The sequence below is a fragment of the Microtus ochrogaster genome, chromosome 2 (genome assembly GCF_000317375.1).
Source record: "Microtus ochrogaster isolate Prairie Vole_2 chromosome 2, MicOch1.0, whole genome shotgun sequence".
Taxonomy (NCBI): domain Eukaryota; kingdom Metazoa; phylum Chordata; class Mammalia; order Rodentia; family Cricetidae; genus Microtus; species Microtus ochrogaster.
Window position 1 is genome coordinate 20,044,072 of NC_022010.1, and position 13,364 is coordinate 20,057,435.

A 13,364-nucleotide genomic window follows, 5' to 3' on the forward strand; every position below is an offset into this window, starting at 1 on the left:
TGTGATTGGCTGAGCTTCCCCATCAATATACTACTATGTAGATTTATTTAAAAGACATGGAGTAGTAGTCTTTTCCTCCCTTGGAACCTCTCATACTCAAGGTAGTTCTTTCTTAAATCTACATTCTCTCTTTTTTTTTTTTTTTTTTTTTTTTTTTGAGACAGGGTTTCTCTGTAATAGCCCTGGCTGTCCTGGAGCTCATCTTGTAGGCAAATTTACAAAGATCTGCCTATTAAGTGCTAGGATTAAAGGTGTGCGCACCACGACAGGCCTCTGTATAGTATTTTGTGACCTTAAAACTGTGTTGTAGCTCACGTCCCAGCACTCAAGAGGCTGAGGCAGGAAGATTGTTAACATACTTGAGGCCAGTCTATGTTATGGAATGATGCCCTGTTTCAAAAAAAACCAAAACAAAAGCAAAAAAAAATCAAATTAGTGAGTATAAAACTTTAAGTTGCATATAGAGTCTACTTGGATTTGGGATATAAAGGTTGGAGAATCAGGATTTCACAGCCATCTTTTGCTACATAGTTCAAGGCCAACCTGGGCTTCATTTTTAAAAAAGAGTTAAGTAATAAAACTTGAAAAATTTGATTGTGGAAAAAGTTAAAAATAGAGGTAAAATATATATAGCAAAGCTTATTTAATAATTGCCTTTTTTTGTGTGTTTTGAGACAGGGTTTGTCTGTGTATTCCTAACTGTCCTGGAACTTGTTCTCTATACCAGACTGTTCTTGAACTCATAGAGGTTCACCTTTTTCAGCCTTCTGAGTGCTGGGGTTAAGGAATGTGCCACCACTGCCTGGTTTGTCTTTTTGTGAGTAGTTTTTGTTTTGTTTTGAAAGACAATCTCTTGCAGCCCAGGCTGGCTTCTTTATCCTGATCTTCCTGCCTTTGGAGTGCTGAGATTATAGGCATGTGTACCACATCCAGCTGGATAGTTTATTTTACTTTACACAGTGCCTCAGACTTCATCCAAACTATTTTACAACTTTCGAATTCTGCACTTTGTTCATTTATTACTTCTTTTTAAAATAATATAAAAAGACATCATCATTCAGATACTGGTTTAACTGAGGTAAAAAATTGATAACTGGCGTTCATTATTCAGTTCAACCAATATTGAATGTCAAGATGTTTGCCAAAATAACTTTATGTCAGAATACTATTTGAATCCTGATTTCACTATGTGTTTCTCCTCGTGTCCTCAGCTTCTCAACCCCACTCAATAGTTTTTCCTCTGGGCTTATCCAGCGTTGGCACTGTCCTCAATATCTACCTCTTTCTCCCCACACAATCTTGTACCCAAGGTCATTGCTTCATATTTGATGATTTCTCCTCAATCTATGACCTGGAAAAAGTGGCTTTTCAATGCTACTCTGAGAACCCTCTGCCAGGCCTCTTTGCAGTATTCACTATTTCCTGTGAATTGTTTATGGTAAGTTTGGGCTTTTTTTACTTTTTAATTTTTTCCCCCTTTTATGTAGTTCCCTTTGGCTTCAAATTGTGGTCTTCCTGCCTCAGCCTTCTGAGTGCTAGGATTCCTAGGCATGTAGCACCAAACCTGGCTGTGGTAGGATTTTTGAGTGGGTGTGGGAACAAAGGAGAGGGTTGAAATGATTGAGGTTTATTAGAGGGCTATGCGTCCTTAGAATGGAGGGGTTCATGAAGGCTGCAGGAGGGAAGTACGTGACGGTTTCAGAAATGTCATTTGGAGAGAATGGTTTGCAAAACTAGCTACAACTCTGAGCTGTGGTTGATGTCTACAATCCCAGTGCTTAGGAGCTCAGGAGACTGAGGCAAGGAGATCATGTGGTACAGCCTGGTCTGTGCTCGCGCCCTCCCTCCCTCTCTCTCTTTTCTGTCTGTCTGTCTGTCTGTCTGTCTCTGTCACACACATACACACACATCATCATCATCATGTACTGACTCTAGTACATATACATCTCATTGTCTTTGTATGTTTGTATTCTAAGAATATGGAAAAAAGATTGCCATTAAAAAATACCCAGAACAATCATCTTTTTTGGCAGGGGAGGGGTTCAAGACAGGGTTTCTCTGTGTACCCTGGCTGTCCTGGAACTCACTCTGTAGACCAGGCTGACCTCAAACTCAGATCTGTCTCTGCCTCCCAAGTGCTGGGATTAAAGTCGTGTTCCACCATCACCTGGCTGGGTCACCTTTCTTAACATTGGGATGGAATTAACTTCTGGTTATTTTTCTATATCTATCTATATCTATATCTATATCTATCTATCTATATGGATAGACTGATTTTAAAGCTTAGTTGATTATTTTTTCTAAAGTTCGTTTTTCTCCTCTGGGTTGTTGCTAAGTGAAGAAATCCAAGGCACTATGGCACTATAAAGGAGGGGCAAGAGAATTAAGGAGTTCAATATCAGACATAAGAGTGGAGCAAATGTCAAGAAAAAAGGAGGAAAGTCATTGGTTAGGTATTCCAAAGAGGAGGTGTTGAGCTGAGTAAGACAAAGGCTTTAGATGTGAAACGAAGGCATTACTATTTGATTTACAATATTATGTCCAGCAATAGTATTAAAACAAAGGCTGGATTTAATCCTCTGACTTTTCTTGTTGTTTCTTTTCTTGTTCCTGTGACAAAATATCTTGACAAAAGTGACTTAAGGGAGAAAGGGTTTATTTTAGCTTATAGTCTGTGGGGGCTTGAAGCAGCTGGCTCTGTTTTGTCTGCAGTCAGAGAGCAATGAATGCCTGTGCTCAGCTTATTCTTTCCATTCTATATAGTCCAAGGACTGGTCCAGCCTACAGTTAAGATGGATTTTCTCACACCAATCCACTTAATCAAGATGATTACGCACAGGCATGCCCAGAGACTCATCTTCTAAATCCTGTGATGTTGACCATAGTAATAACCACATCTTGCTACTTTAAGAAACCAGAAAACAGGGCTGATGAGGTGGATGGTTCAGTGGGTGAAGGTTTCTAATGACCTAAGTTCAATTCCTAGGTCAAAGTAGAGAATTGACTTCTGCAAATTTTTCTCTGACCGCTATACCTGTGCCCTTCCCCCATAAATGAATAGTAAACAGGAAAGAAAAGAAACCAGAAAACTAGCTGGGCATAGTAGCCTTCTGTAATGCCAGCACTTGGAAGAGTATCTCAAAGAAGAAGTCAGGTGTTGTGGTAAACAGCTGTGAGGGTGAGGCAGGAGCATCACCACACATTTGAAGCCAGCAGTGTTTATAGTGAGTTCCCATTGGGCCAGAGCTACAGAGCAAGACCCTGTCTCACAAAGAAACAAACCCCAGAAAACTAGCTCAGTGGTCCAGTGTGCTGACTAGCCAATGCAAAGCCCTCAGTCCTGTCCTCAACACTAAAAGAAAAAGAAACTAGAAAACTGTTAGACATTGTGTAAGAAAGCAGTTTGTTGCTTATGGGTAATAATAGATCACAGTGGCCAGTGATCTCTGAGAGAAAGGAGACAAACCTGCACTGTCTGGTTACCCCAGTTCATATAGAAGTTTGCAGGCTGCAGAATAGAGAGTAAGGAGCCCAAATAAAATTTGGTGGCCTTTTTTTGTATTTGTTTTGTTTTTCGAGACAGGGTTTCTTTCCTGACTGTCCTGGAACTTACTCTCTGGCTTCAAACTCAGAGATCTCTGCCTGTCTCTTGCCTCCTAAGCCCTGGGATTAAAGGCATGCGCCACCATGGCCACCAAGTTTGGAGGTCTTACCTTGGTTGAGAAGCTAGATATAAAAGGACTGGAGAGATGGCTCAGAGGTTACATGCTCTTGCAAAGATCCTGAGTTCAATTCCCAGCAACCACATGGTGGCTCACAACCATCTGTAATGGGGTCAGGTGCCCTCCTCTGGCCTACAGGCATACACACAGACAGAATTTTGTATATAAAATAAATAAATATATATATTTTCTTTTAAAAAGTTGGGTAGAGTAGGAAAGGAGGAAGAAAGTTTGGAGGTAGATTACATAGGGAGAAAAGATAAAGTAAATTGTAGACAGGCAGAGAGTCTCTGTTGGTCTGGTGAGCATTGATCTGCACTTAGGTGAGAGGGGACTACTCTGCCCGAGGAAAGCTCTAGGCACAATGATCCATGACCTCACACTGTGCCAGGCATAGTCTGTTCCTCCTTGCCAGAGTATTTGCAGGCCATCAAAGGGTAGGGCCCTGGAAATAAGGCTATAATATCTGCTCTAATTAAAGGCTCTGTTGTACTACCCTCTCACTGAAGAAGCAATTTCGGATGGTGATTCCAAGAAACTTAACACTGTGCCAAAACAAAACCTAAGGCAAAAGAGAAATCGGTGTTTAAGCATTCAAAATTACGAAGCATGAAAAGAACCAGGAAATATGCCTTAAAATCAGGAGGAAAATCAGTTTCATATATGACACACTGGGATTAAGAAAGACATTGAAGTAAATATGTTTTTTTTTTTTTTGTTTGGTTTTTCGAGACAGGGTTTCTCTGTGGTTTTGGAGCCTGTCCTAGAACTAGCTCTTGTAGACCAGGCTGGTCTCGAACTCACAGAGATCCACCTGCCTCTGCCTCCCAAGTGCTGGGATTAAAGGCGTGCGCCACCACCGGCCGGCTGTAAATATGTTTTTTTGTTTGTTTGATAAGGTAAAAGAAATAGATAACACAAAGGAGATAAACACACACATTCTGTTCACACACAACATATAGAGGTGGAGAAGAAAAGCGCACACAGATAAGGTACTTATAACTCCGTGAACTTGAAGATCAAATAATTTAGCAGAAATGAAAAATAAAAAAATGGAAATATTAGTAAGTCATCAGTCACTGGACCAGGGTCAACAGAATCAGTCTAACATGTGTTTGGAGCCCCAGAAAGAACAAGAAGGGAAGATGTAAAACATTTTTAAGTGATGCCAAGAAAATTACAGATTCCAATAAACTCAACAGGTGACTCCACCAAGATGAGGGCGCAGGTACTCCACCAGTGAGCCTTCATTTCTGTAGGTTTTTATCTGCTCTTTACTGATTCTATTGCTGTTTTAAATTTCACAAGATATGCTTTTTTAAAAAATATAAATTGATTGGCCTAGTAGCTCAGGCTTCTTATTAATTCTTATAACTTATATTAGCCCATAATTCTTGTCTATGTTAGCCACATGGCTTCATACCTTTTTCTGGCGAGGCAGTCACATCTTGCTCCCTCTGCAGCTGGGTCACTACTGAAGACTGAGCCTCCCTATTCCCAGGATTCTCCTGTTCTCATTGCCATGCCTATACTACTTCCTGCCTGGTTACTGACCATTCAGCATTTTATTAAAAATAATACAAGTGACAGGATAAATGACCATTGTCCCACAACTCTTACCCACCTGCGACGAACTTTCTGACCAGCAGGAAGGAACAGCCACCAGACGAGGATTCTTTTCTCAAATCACGCTTTATTGGAGCCTCTTGGTTGTAGGGAGAGCAGAAAGCAAGGGGCCCAGAGCCCTGAACTATAGCTGCTTATATAGGGAGTCTGCCTAGCAACTTTTGATACTTTGATACTTTCACTGCCTTTCTGGAGACCCACAGGCAGGAAAGAAAGCAGGGAAACATCCCTGTCAATTACAGACCAGGATGTTCCTCTGCCGGTCAGGGGAAGTGTGGGCAGCTAGATCACAACAACTCATCCTGTTTTCCGGTGGAAGAACTGCAACCCTAATATGGAGTTATCTATCAAGCGAGGCTGGGGCCAAATGCCATCTTGTAATGGCAGCTATTCAAATCGGCTCCCAGCACCCACCTTTTTGCTTTTTTAAAAAAAGAGCTCTGAATCTACTTGTTTAGCTTTTCTCCTGACCATTATCCATAACAACTTGTAACCAACATTCTAAACAAAGGCAAACATCCATAATCCATTTTTTTTTTTTGGGAATGTGGGCATAGTTTTCCAGGAACTTCCTGCTGATTGGGGGTGCTGATAATCTTATGGGGACCTAAAGAAAATTTATAATTTTGGTCAAAACATGATTGGAGTATCCTGTGAGGCTTGATCATCTCAGGTAGCAGTCTTGAATCTGTTCTGGATGTAGAACTCAGACATCTGGGCCATCCACTTCTATCGGAGATTTCTCAGGGGGTTTTCCTTGATCAAACCTGATTTTTCTTAACCCAGAATGAATCCACAGCCTCTCATTTTCTGTGGAAACAAAAGCAAAACCTGTTCTCCAAAGTAACACACCTTTTGACTTAATTTTAAAATCAAGGTATTTTCAAAATCCCTATCTTGGATTAACTTAGCAGCATTTATAAACAAATATCTTTTAGCAGCTGTTGCCCCTTCCTCAGCATTCAAACAATTTAAAGAGAACATAATAACATACAGTATCCAGACTCTCTCTGTATTTTTCATCTTTACATGACTTTATTTTAACCTCTAATTCTTTCATTTTTAATTTTTGATTTTTTGAGACAGGGTTTCTCTGTATCGTTGGCTGTCCTGGAACTCCTCTGTAGACCAAGCTGTCCTTGAACTCACAGAGATCTGCCTGCCTCTGCTTCCAGAGGTGTGCACCACCACCACCCAACTGGCAAGACTTGCTTTTTCTGTGTGATGTTTTTTATCTCTTTTTCTAAAAAAATATTTATTTATTTATTATGTATACAATATTTTGTCTGTGTGTATATCTGCAGGCCAGAACTCATTACAGATGGTTGTGAGCCACCATGTGGTTGCTGGGAATTGAACTCAGGACCTTTGGAAGAGCAGGCAATGCTCTTAACCACTTGAGCCATCTCTCCAGCCCCCTGTGTGATGTTTTTTAAAAGATGAGATTTCACTTTGTGTTTTCTATGTTGGCCTTGAATATGTTAGGCTCCCAAATGCCTAGGAGTACAGACATCTAAGCCCAGGTTGAAAATTGGTCTCTCTAAAGTCTTTTCTCCAATTTCTCAGTTAATGTCTCATTTCATGATGATCTGTCTACAGATAGGAATATGTCCCCAAATCATTCATTTGGGGGATTTATTTAAAAAAAAAACTTTTTAGTATAAATGTTTTTCCTGTGTGAATATATGTCGATACCTGGTGCTTGCAGAGACCAGAAGGAAGTGTCAGATTCCCTGAAGCTAGAGTTTTAGGCAGTTGTAAGCCACCAGACATGGTTACTGGGAATCAAACTTGGATCCTCTGCAAGAACAGTGTGCACTCTTAACCACATCTTTCCAGCTCTTATAGCCTGCAATTTTCTACTGAGGAACTAGAAGGAATTTTATGCAGAATGGAAATTTAGGATTTTGTTTTGGAGTAATGGGGGCTTTTTCACCCATGAGTAAAAATACATTAGAATTGGGTTAGGTGCACACTTGTGATCCCAACTACAGAGAGGTTGGAGTAGGACTGCTGTGCGAGGTTAAGGGCAGCTTGACCCCGCCTCAACCCCCTACTGCCTCCAAGAAATGCTTCATCTGAAGTAGAAGACTTGATGCCAAGGACATTCTCATTCCTGTTCACACCCCCAACACCTCCAGAAGTGCTTAGTAGAGTTCCTCTGTAGATGTGAGTGTAAAATTGAGAGAGTGTTTACTCTCAATGGATACTTTGAAGAAGAGTGAGAGTAATGGGGAAGTACTCCACCGAAAGCCTCAGTCTAGGTAGATGACTTTCAGAGGTCTCACTGCTCCCTACATTTAACATAAAATTCATCATTTAATCTAGCCTTTGATTTCCTTCTTCATACCTGAAAACTTATTCATACTGGCACTATTTCTGATACTTTTTTTTTTTTCTGGTAGCTAGCTTGAAAGAGCCTGTATACCTGCTTTCTCTCCCCTAGGAAGTCTCAGTAGACCTTCCAGCATTTAGTTACTTGGAAATACCACTGGACAAACACTGCTATTGTTTTGTCTTATTCTCAAAGAAAAAGCTCTCATATTTTCTTTTTTTTTTTTTCCTTCTTTTTTTTAGACAGGGTTTCTCTTTAGACCTTGCTGTTCTGGAACTCATTCTACAGACCAGGCTGGCCTCAAACTCAGAGATCTGGATGCCTCTGCCTCTGGAGTGCTGGGTCTAAAGGCTTGCATTTATCACCACTCAGCTGGAAGATCTCATATTTTTACTGCTACTAGCTGGACTAACCATCCTCAGATCTTTGAACTGGATGTTTAATTGTTGTTTGAATTAAAATTCTTAAACTTTGGGAAGTCCAGGCTTAACAGAACATTCTGGTACTTCCAAAGACTCTTTATTTGTTAATCTAACATAGTTAGGTTTTGTTAGGGGAGGATTGGGAGGGTGGTTCAGTTTGTAAAGTGCTTGCTACAGAAATGGCTGGGTGATGCCTGTCTGTAATCCCAGCACTGGGAAGGTAGAGACTGAAGGAACCCTGGGACTTACTGCTAGTCAGCCAGTCTAGCCAATCAGTGAACTCCGGGTTCAGTGAAAGACCCTGTCTCAAAAAAATAAAGGTAGAGAAGCTGTTGAGGACGACAATCCACATCAACCTCGGGCTCCACATGCATCTACCATATACACATAAAGATTTCAGTTCTTTCAGAGAATTTTCTACCAGTCTCTTCTTCTTTAATAATCTCTATGGACATGATGCTGGATTAATAGGAAACACCATGTCCTGGTTCTGACTTTTATTACTTAACTGTGGAAACAGGAAAGCTGTGTGTGAGATCTGTTAATTTGTTGGTTTGTGAAAGCTGAACATTCTACATGTAAATATTGACATGGTTAAAAATATGCTCCTGTATGCTTCAGATTTCTAATTTTTAAATATTAAAAATTTAAATTACTTGAAGTATTAACAGCATCTTAAGCAACAGAGATTTATTCAGAATTTTATCCATATTTAATCTGCTGATCAAGCTAAAGACATGTAACTTCCTAAGGCTAGCCTAGTGTTTCCCAAACTGTGGTGAAGAGTCTGTGAAATTTCCAATCCAGGGCATAGAGCAATGGCTCAGCAGTTAAGAGCAGAGGACTCAGGTCCAGTTCCCAGCACTCACCGTGGTTCACAGCCATCTAACTGTAGTTTTAGGGGATACAGCATCCTCTTCTGATCTCTCTGGCACCAGATGTACATGTGGTGCACAGACATGCAGACAAAACATTCAAATTATTTAAAAATGTTAATTTCCAGTCTAGAGACTGGGTAGGGGTTGGGGTTGGCTCATATGGTTAGTGCTTGTCAGGCAAGTGTGACACTTGAGTTCAATCCCCAGTACCCACAAAAATTCTGCTGTGGTGGTTAGCTTTTGTTATCTCAGTGCAAGGAAGACAAAGACCAGAGAATTCTTCTTGAGATCCCCTAGCTAGCCAGCCTAACATAAGGGCAGGTTATAGTTGGTTGTTTTTTACTCTTTATTTTTTACTCTTTGTTCTTTGCTCTTAACTTTTGGGAGCTTGCCACCCAACTCCCAAAATAATACACACGAAGACATTTTTTTACACAGGGTGTCTCTGTAGCTTTGAAGCCTGCCCTGGAACTAGCTTTTGTAGTCCAGGCTGGTCTTTAACTCACAGAGATCCCCCTGACTCTGCCTCCCCGAGTGCTGGGATTAAAGGTGTGTGCCACCACCGCCTGCGACTTATTCTTTCTTATGAATGTCTGGCTTTACCTTGGCTTGTTTCTTCAATTACCCCATCTATCTTTTGCCTCTGGGCTTTTACCTTTCTCTGTTTTTATACATTTTTTATTACTTCTTACTCTGTAGTTTGCTGTGTCACTGGGTGACTGGCCCCTGATGTCCACCTCCTTCTTATTCCTTTTTCCTCTTTGCTTTTTTCCTCCTCCATTTTATTCTTTCTGCCTGCCAGCCCCGCCTACCCTTTCTTTGCTTAGCTATCGGCTACTCAGCTCTTTATTAGACCAATCAGGTGTTTTAGACAGGCAAAGTCATATAGCTTCACAGAGTTAAACAATCCAATATAAAAGAATGCAACACATCTTTGCATCATTAAACAAATGTTCCATAGCATAACCAAATGTAACACATCTTAACAATAATACTCTACAACAGTGAGAGACTGCAAAGCAAGGTGGACAGCTTCTGAGGAGTAAAATGTGAGGTTGACCTCAAGATTTGAAGTTGATCACAAACATGTGTGCACCCTTCAACATGAACTCGCACATACCCACATACATATACTAATTTCCAATCCATTGTGGATGGACTGATATGTTTTTTAAATGTATCACTAAAGCAAATCAGACATGCAAAATACAAACTCAAATAGTTTAGTTAACTGACAATCACATTTCAATACTTAAATAGGACAGGATAAAGAATTGTAAAAACTGGACAAGAATCAGATGCAAAGTTATTTTGTAGTTGTAATAATAAAAAACTACAGGGAGCAGTACTTTTTACCAACAAATACTATTTCTTCAACTGTTAAAAGCTTTTTAAAAATATTTTATTTTTTCCGGGCGGTGGTGGTGCATGCCTTTAATCCCAACACTCGGGAGGCAGAAGCAGGCGGGTGTCCATGAGTTCGAGGCCAGCCTATTCTACAAGAGCTAGTTCCAGGACAGGCACCAAAAACTACAGAGAAACCCTGTCTTGAAAATCCAAAAAAGGGGACTGGAGAGGTGGCTCAGCAGTTAAGAGCACTGGCTGCTCTCCCAGAGGTCCTGAGTTCAATTCCCAGCAGCTATCTGTAATGAGATCTGGTGCCCTCTTCAGGCCTGCAGGCAGAATACTGTATACATAATAATGAATAAAATCTTTGAAAAAAAAAAGAAAATCCAAAAAAAAATTATTTTTGAGAGTATAATTACATTATTTCCCCTTCCCCAAGCTCCCCTGTAGTCATCCCTGCAATAGTTAAAGTTTGTATCTGGCAGGTGAGAGTGCCTCTGGTTGGTTATCTCCGAGCAGTACCACTCTTGAATGACAGCTAATCCCCAAAAGTACAAAACCACTGTTACCACATTCTGTTTATAGGATTAGAAGACAAGACTGTGAGTAGTTTGATCCTATTCAGAGTATTCATTCTGAATTTTATATAAAGTGAAGTAATATATAACCTTCAGTGCATCTTCATCTTTGAACAGTAGCCAATTCATGGATTATTTTGTAATTAAAATAACTTTACATGAAAGGATTAGATTCAGTCCTGCTACATTTTCTTTAAGTAGATCTCATTTGGTTGGAAAGTCAAGTTCGAATTTTTTGTTAAGTTTATACCGTCATGATAATCAGTGAAAAGCATTTTTCAAAGCTGATTTTTCTCCCCCTTGAAGTTCCTAACTTTTGTTTTCACTATTTAAAAACTTTTTTTCTTATATTTTTATTTTATAATTGGGGGTCAGGAGGTGCTGTGTGCCATGGCATTCATGTGGAGGTCAGAAGACACTGTCTAGAGTCAGTTCTCTTCCATCACCTGCGTTCTGGGAATCAAACTCAAGTCGTCTGGATGGCTGGCAGTTGCCTTTACTTGTACTGTTCAGGATTCTCTAGATTAAATGGATTCTTTTGGATTATATGGGATGAATATATATTACCTATGTACATATGTATGTATCAAAGAATTTAAGTCAGCTTGCATTAAAACATTGTGTTGGGTCACACCCAGAGACTGAGAACCTGTTAGTTGCTCAGGTTTTTTTTTTTTTTTTTTTTGTTTTTTTTTTTTAAAGTTTGTTTTGTTGAGACCAGATCTCTACACATCCCTGGCTGTCCTGGAACTCATTGTTCCAGGCTGACCTCCAACTCACAGAGATACATCTGCCTCTGCCTCCTGATTGCTGGCCTTAAGGGCATAGACCACCATACCAGGCTTGTTCTTTTTGGTTTTTTGTTTGTTTTGTTTTGTTTTTTTGAAGTTGAGTGAATGACTCAGCACCCAGAGCAGTCCCAAGGTAGATCCATCAGATTGACAACCCAGTGGTTGCCTAGTCCACAAGGCTAGGTGCCTGAGGTGTTAAGAGTTTGGTGCAGGAAATCTGAAAGGTTCCTGGAGAGCCACTGGTCATGAGGGAAGCACGGAAATACTGGTTCTGATATCAGTGAAAGAATCAGCAGTAGCAATAGGGCAGATCAGCTCCTTGGCAAGACAAGAAGGCAAAGCCAGCAAAAGGTGAACATTGGTCTTCAGCCACACCTTTTCGATCTGCACTGCTATCATGAGAGGCTTTCTACTCAGGTCTTTCTGATTTCTGGCAAGTTGACATTAAAACCAGCCACAATACTTGCTGAACCCTCTCGAAGGTCCCTTGTTTTCATTTCACTCTTTAAACTTGTCTGCTTCTGACAGAGTATTATGATCTCACCATGCGATGGTGGTGGTGATAGTACACATCTTTAATCCCAGCACTAGGGAGGCAGAGATGGGCAGATCTCTGAATTCGAGGCCAGCCCTGTCTATAGAGTGAGTCCAGGGCAGCCAAAGCAAGAAGAGAAACCCTGTCTCGAAACTACCCCCCCCCCCCAAGGACTAGAACTCAGAAATAGAACACTCTGGATTCTGTCCTGGGCCCTTCCATTAAAAAAGTGGGAAGGGTGGTGCTGGAGAGATGGCTCAGTGGTTAATAGTACTGAATGCTCTTCCAGAGGACCTGAGTTCAATTCCTAATACCAAGCACATGCTGGTTAACTCCAGTTCTAGGTAATAAAATGCCCTCTTCTGGCCTCCATAGGCACTGCGTGCATGTGGTGCATAAACCAAAATCTTCATACATATAAATAAAAATAACAGAATCTTAAAAAGATTAAAAATAAATAAATGGTGCTTACCACTGCACTTGGCTAGAACTAACTTTTTAAAAATTCAGCCTCAATGCCAGCCTTGACTGTTCTTCTGGCACAATCCACTTTATTTTTTGAGAAGATCCCTTCATTGGCCTGAATCGACCAAGAAGGCTAGGTCAACCAGCTGACAAATCCCAGGAAACCTCTTGTGCTTCCCAGTGCTGGGATTGCTTGTCCTACTCACCATTCCTGGCTCTTTGAACCACATCAGGTCCTCATGCTTGTTGAGCAAGCACTTTACCAGTTGAGCTATTCTCCCCTCCCCAGCACACACACACACACTCTTTAGTTTTGTTGCCTCATCAGACAGCACACTGTGTTTTCAGTCTTTCGCCATCAGTCTTGGCACTGAGGCTGAATTTTTGTGAGGATCACACTTCTTGGTCTTCATCTGCTAAGATGCTTCTTCCAGCTTACATTGGTTTGCTCGTGCAATATGCCAGTGCTTGTTTGTCCATATGTAGAGATTTTATTTGCTCTAGTTTAACTAGTGTTAAATTATAAATTAAGATGGGCATAATGAGCACTCGGGAGGCAGAGGCAGGCGGATCTCTGTGAGTTCGAGACCATCCTGGTCTACAAGAGCTAGTTCCAGGACAGGCTCCAAAACCACAGAGAAACCTTGTCTCGAAAAACCAAAAAA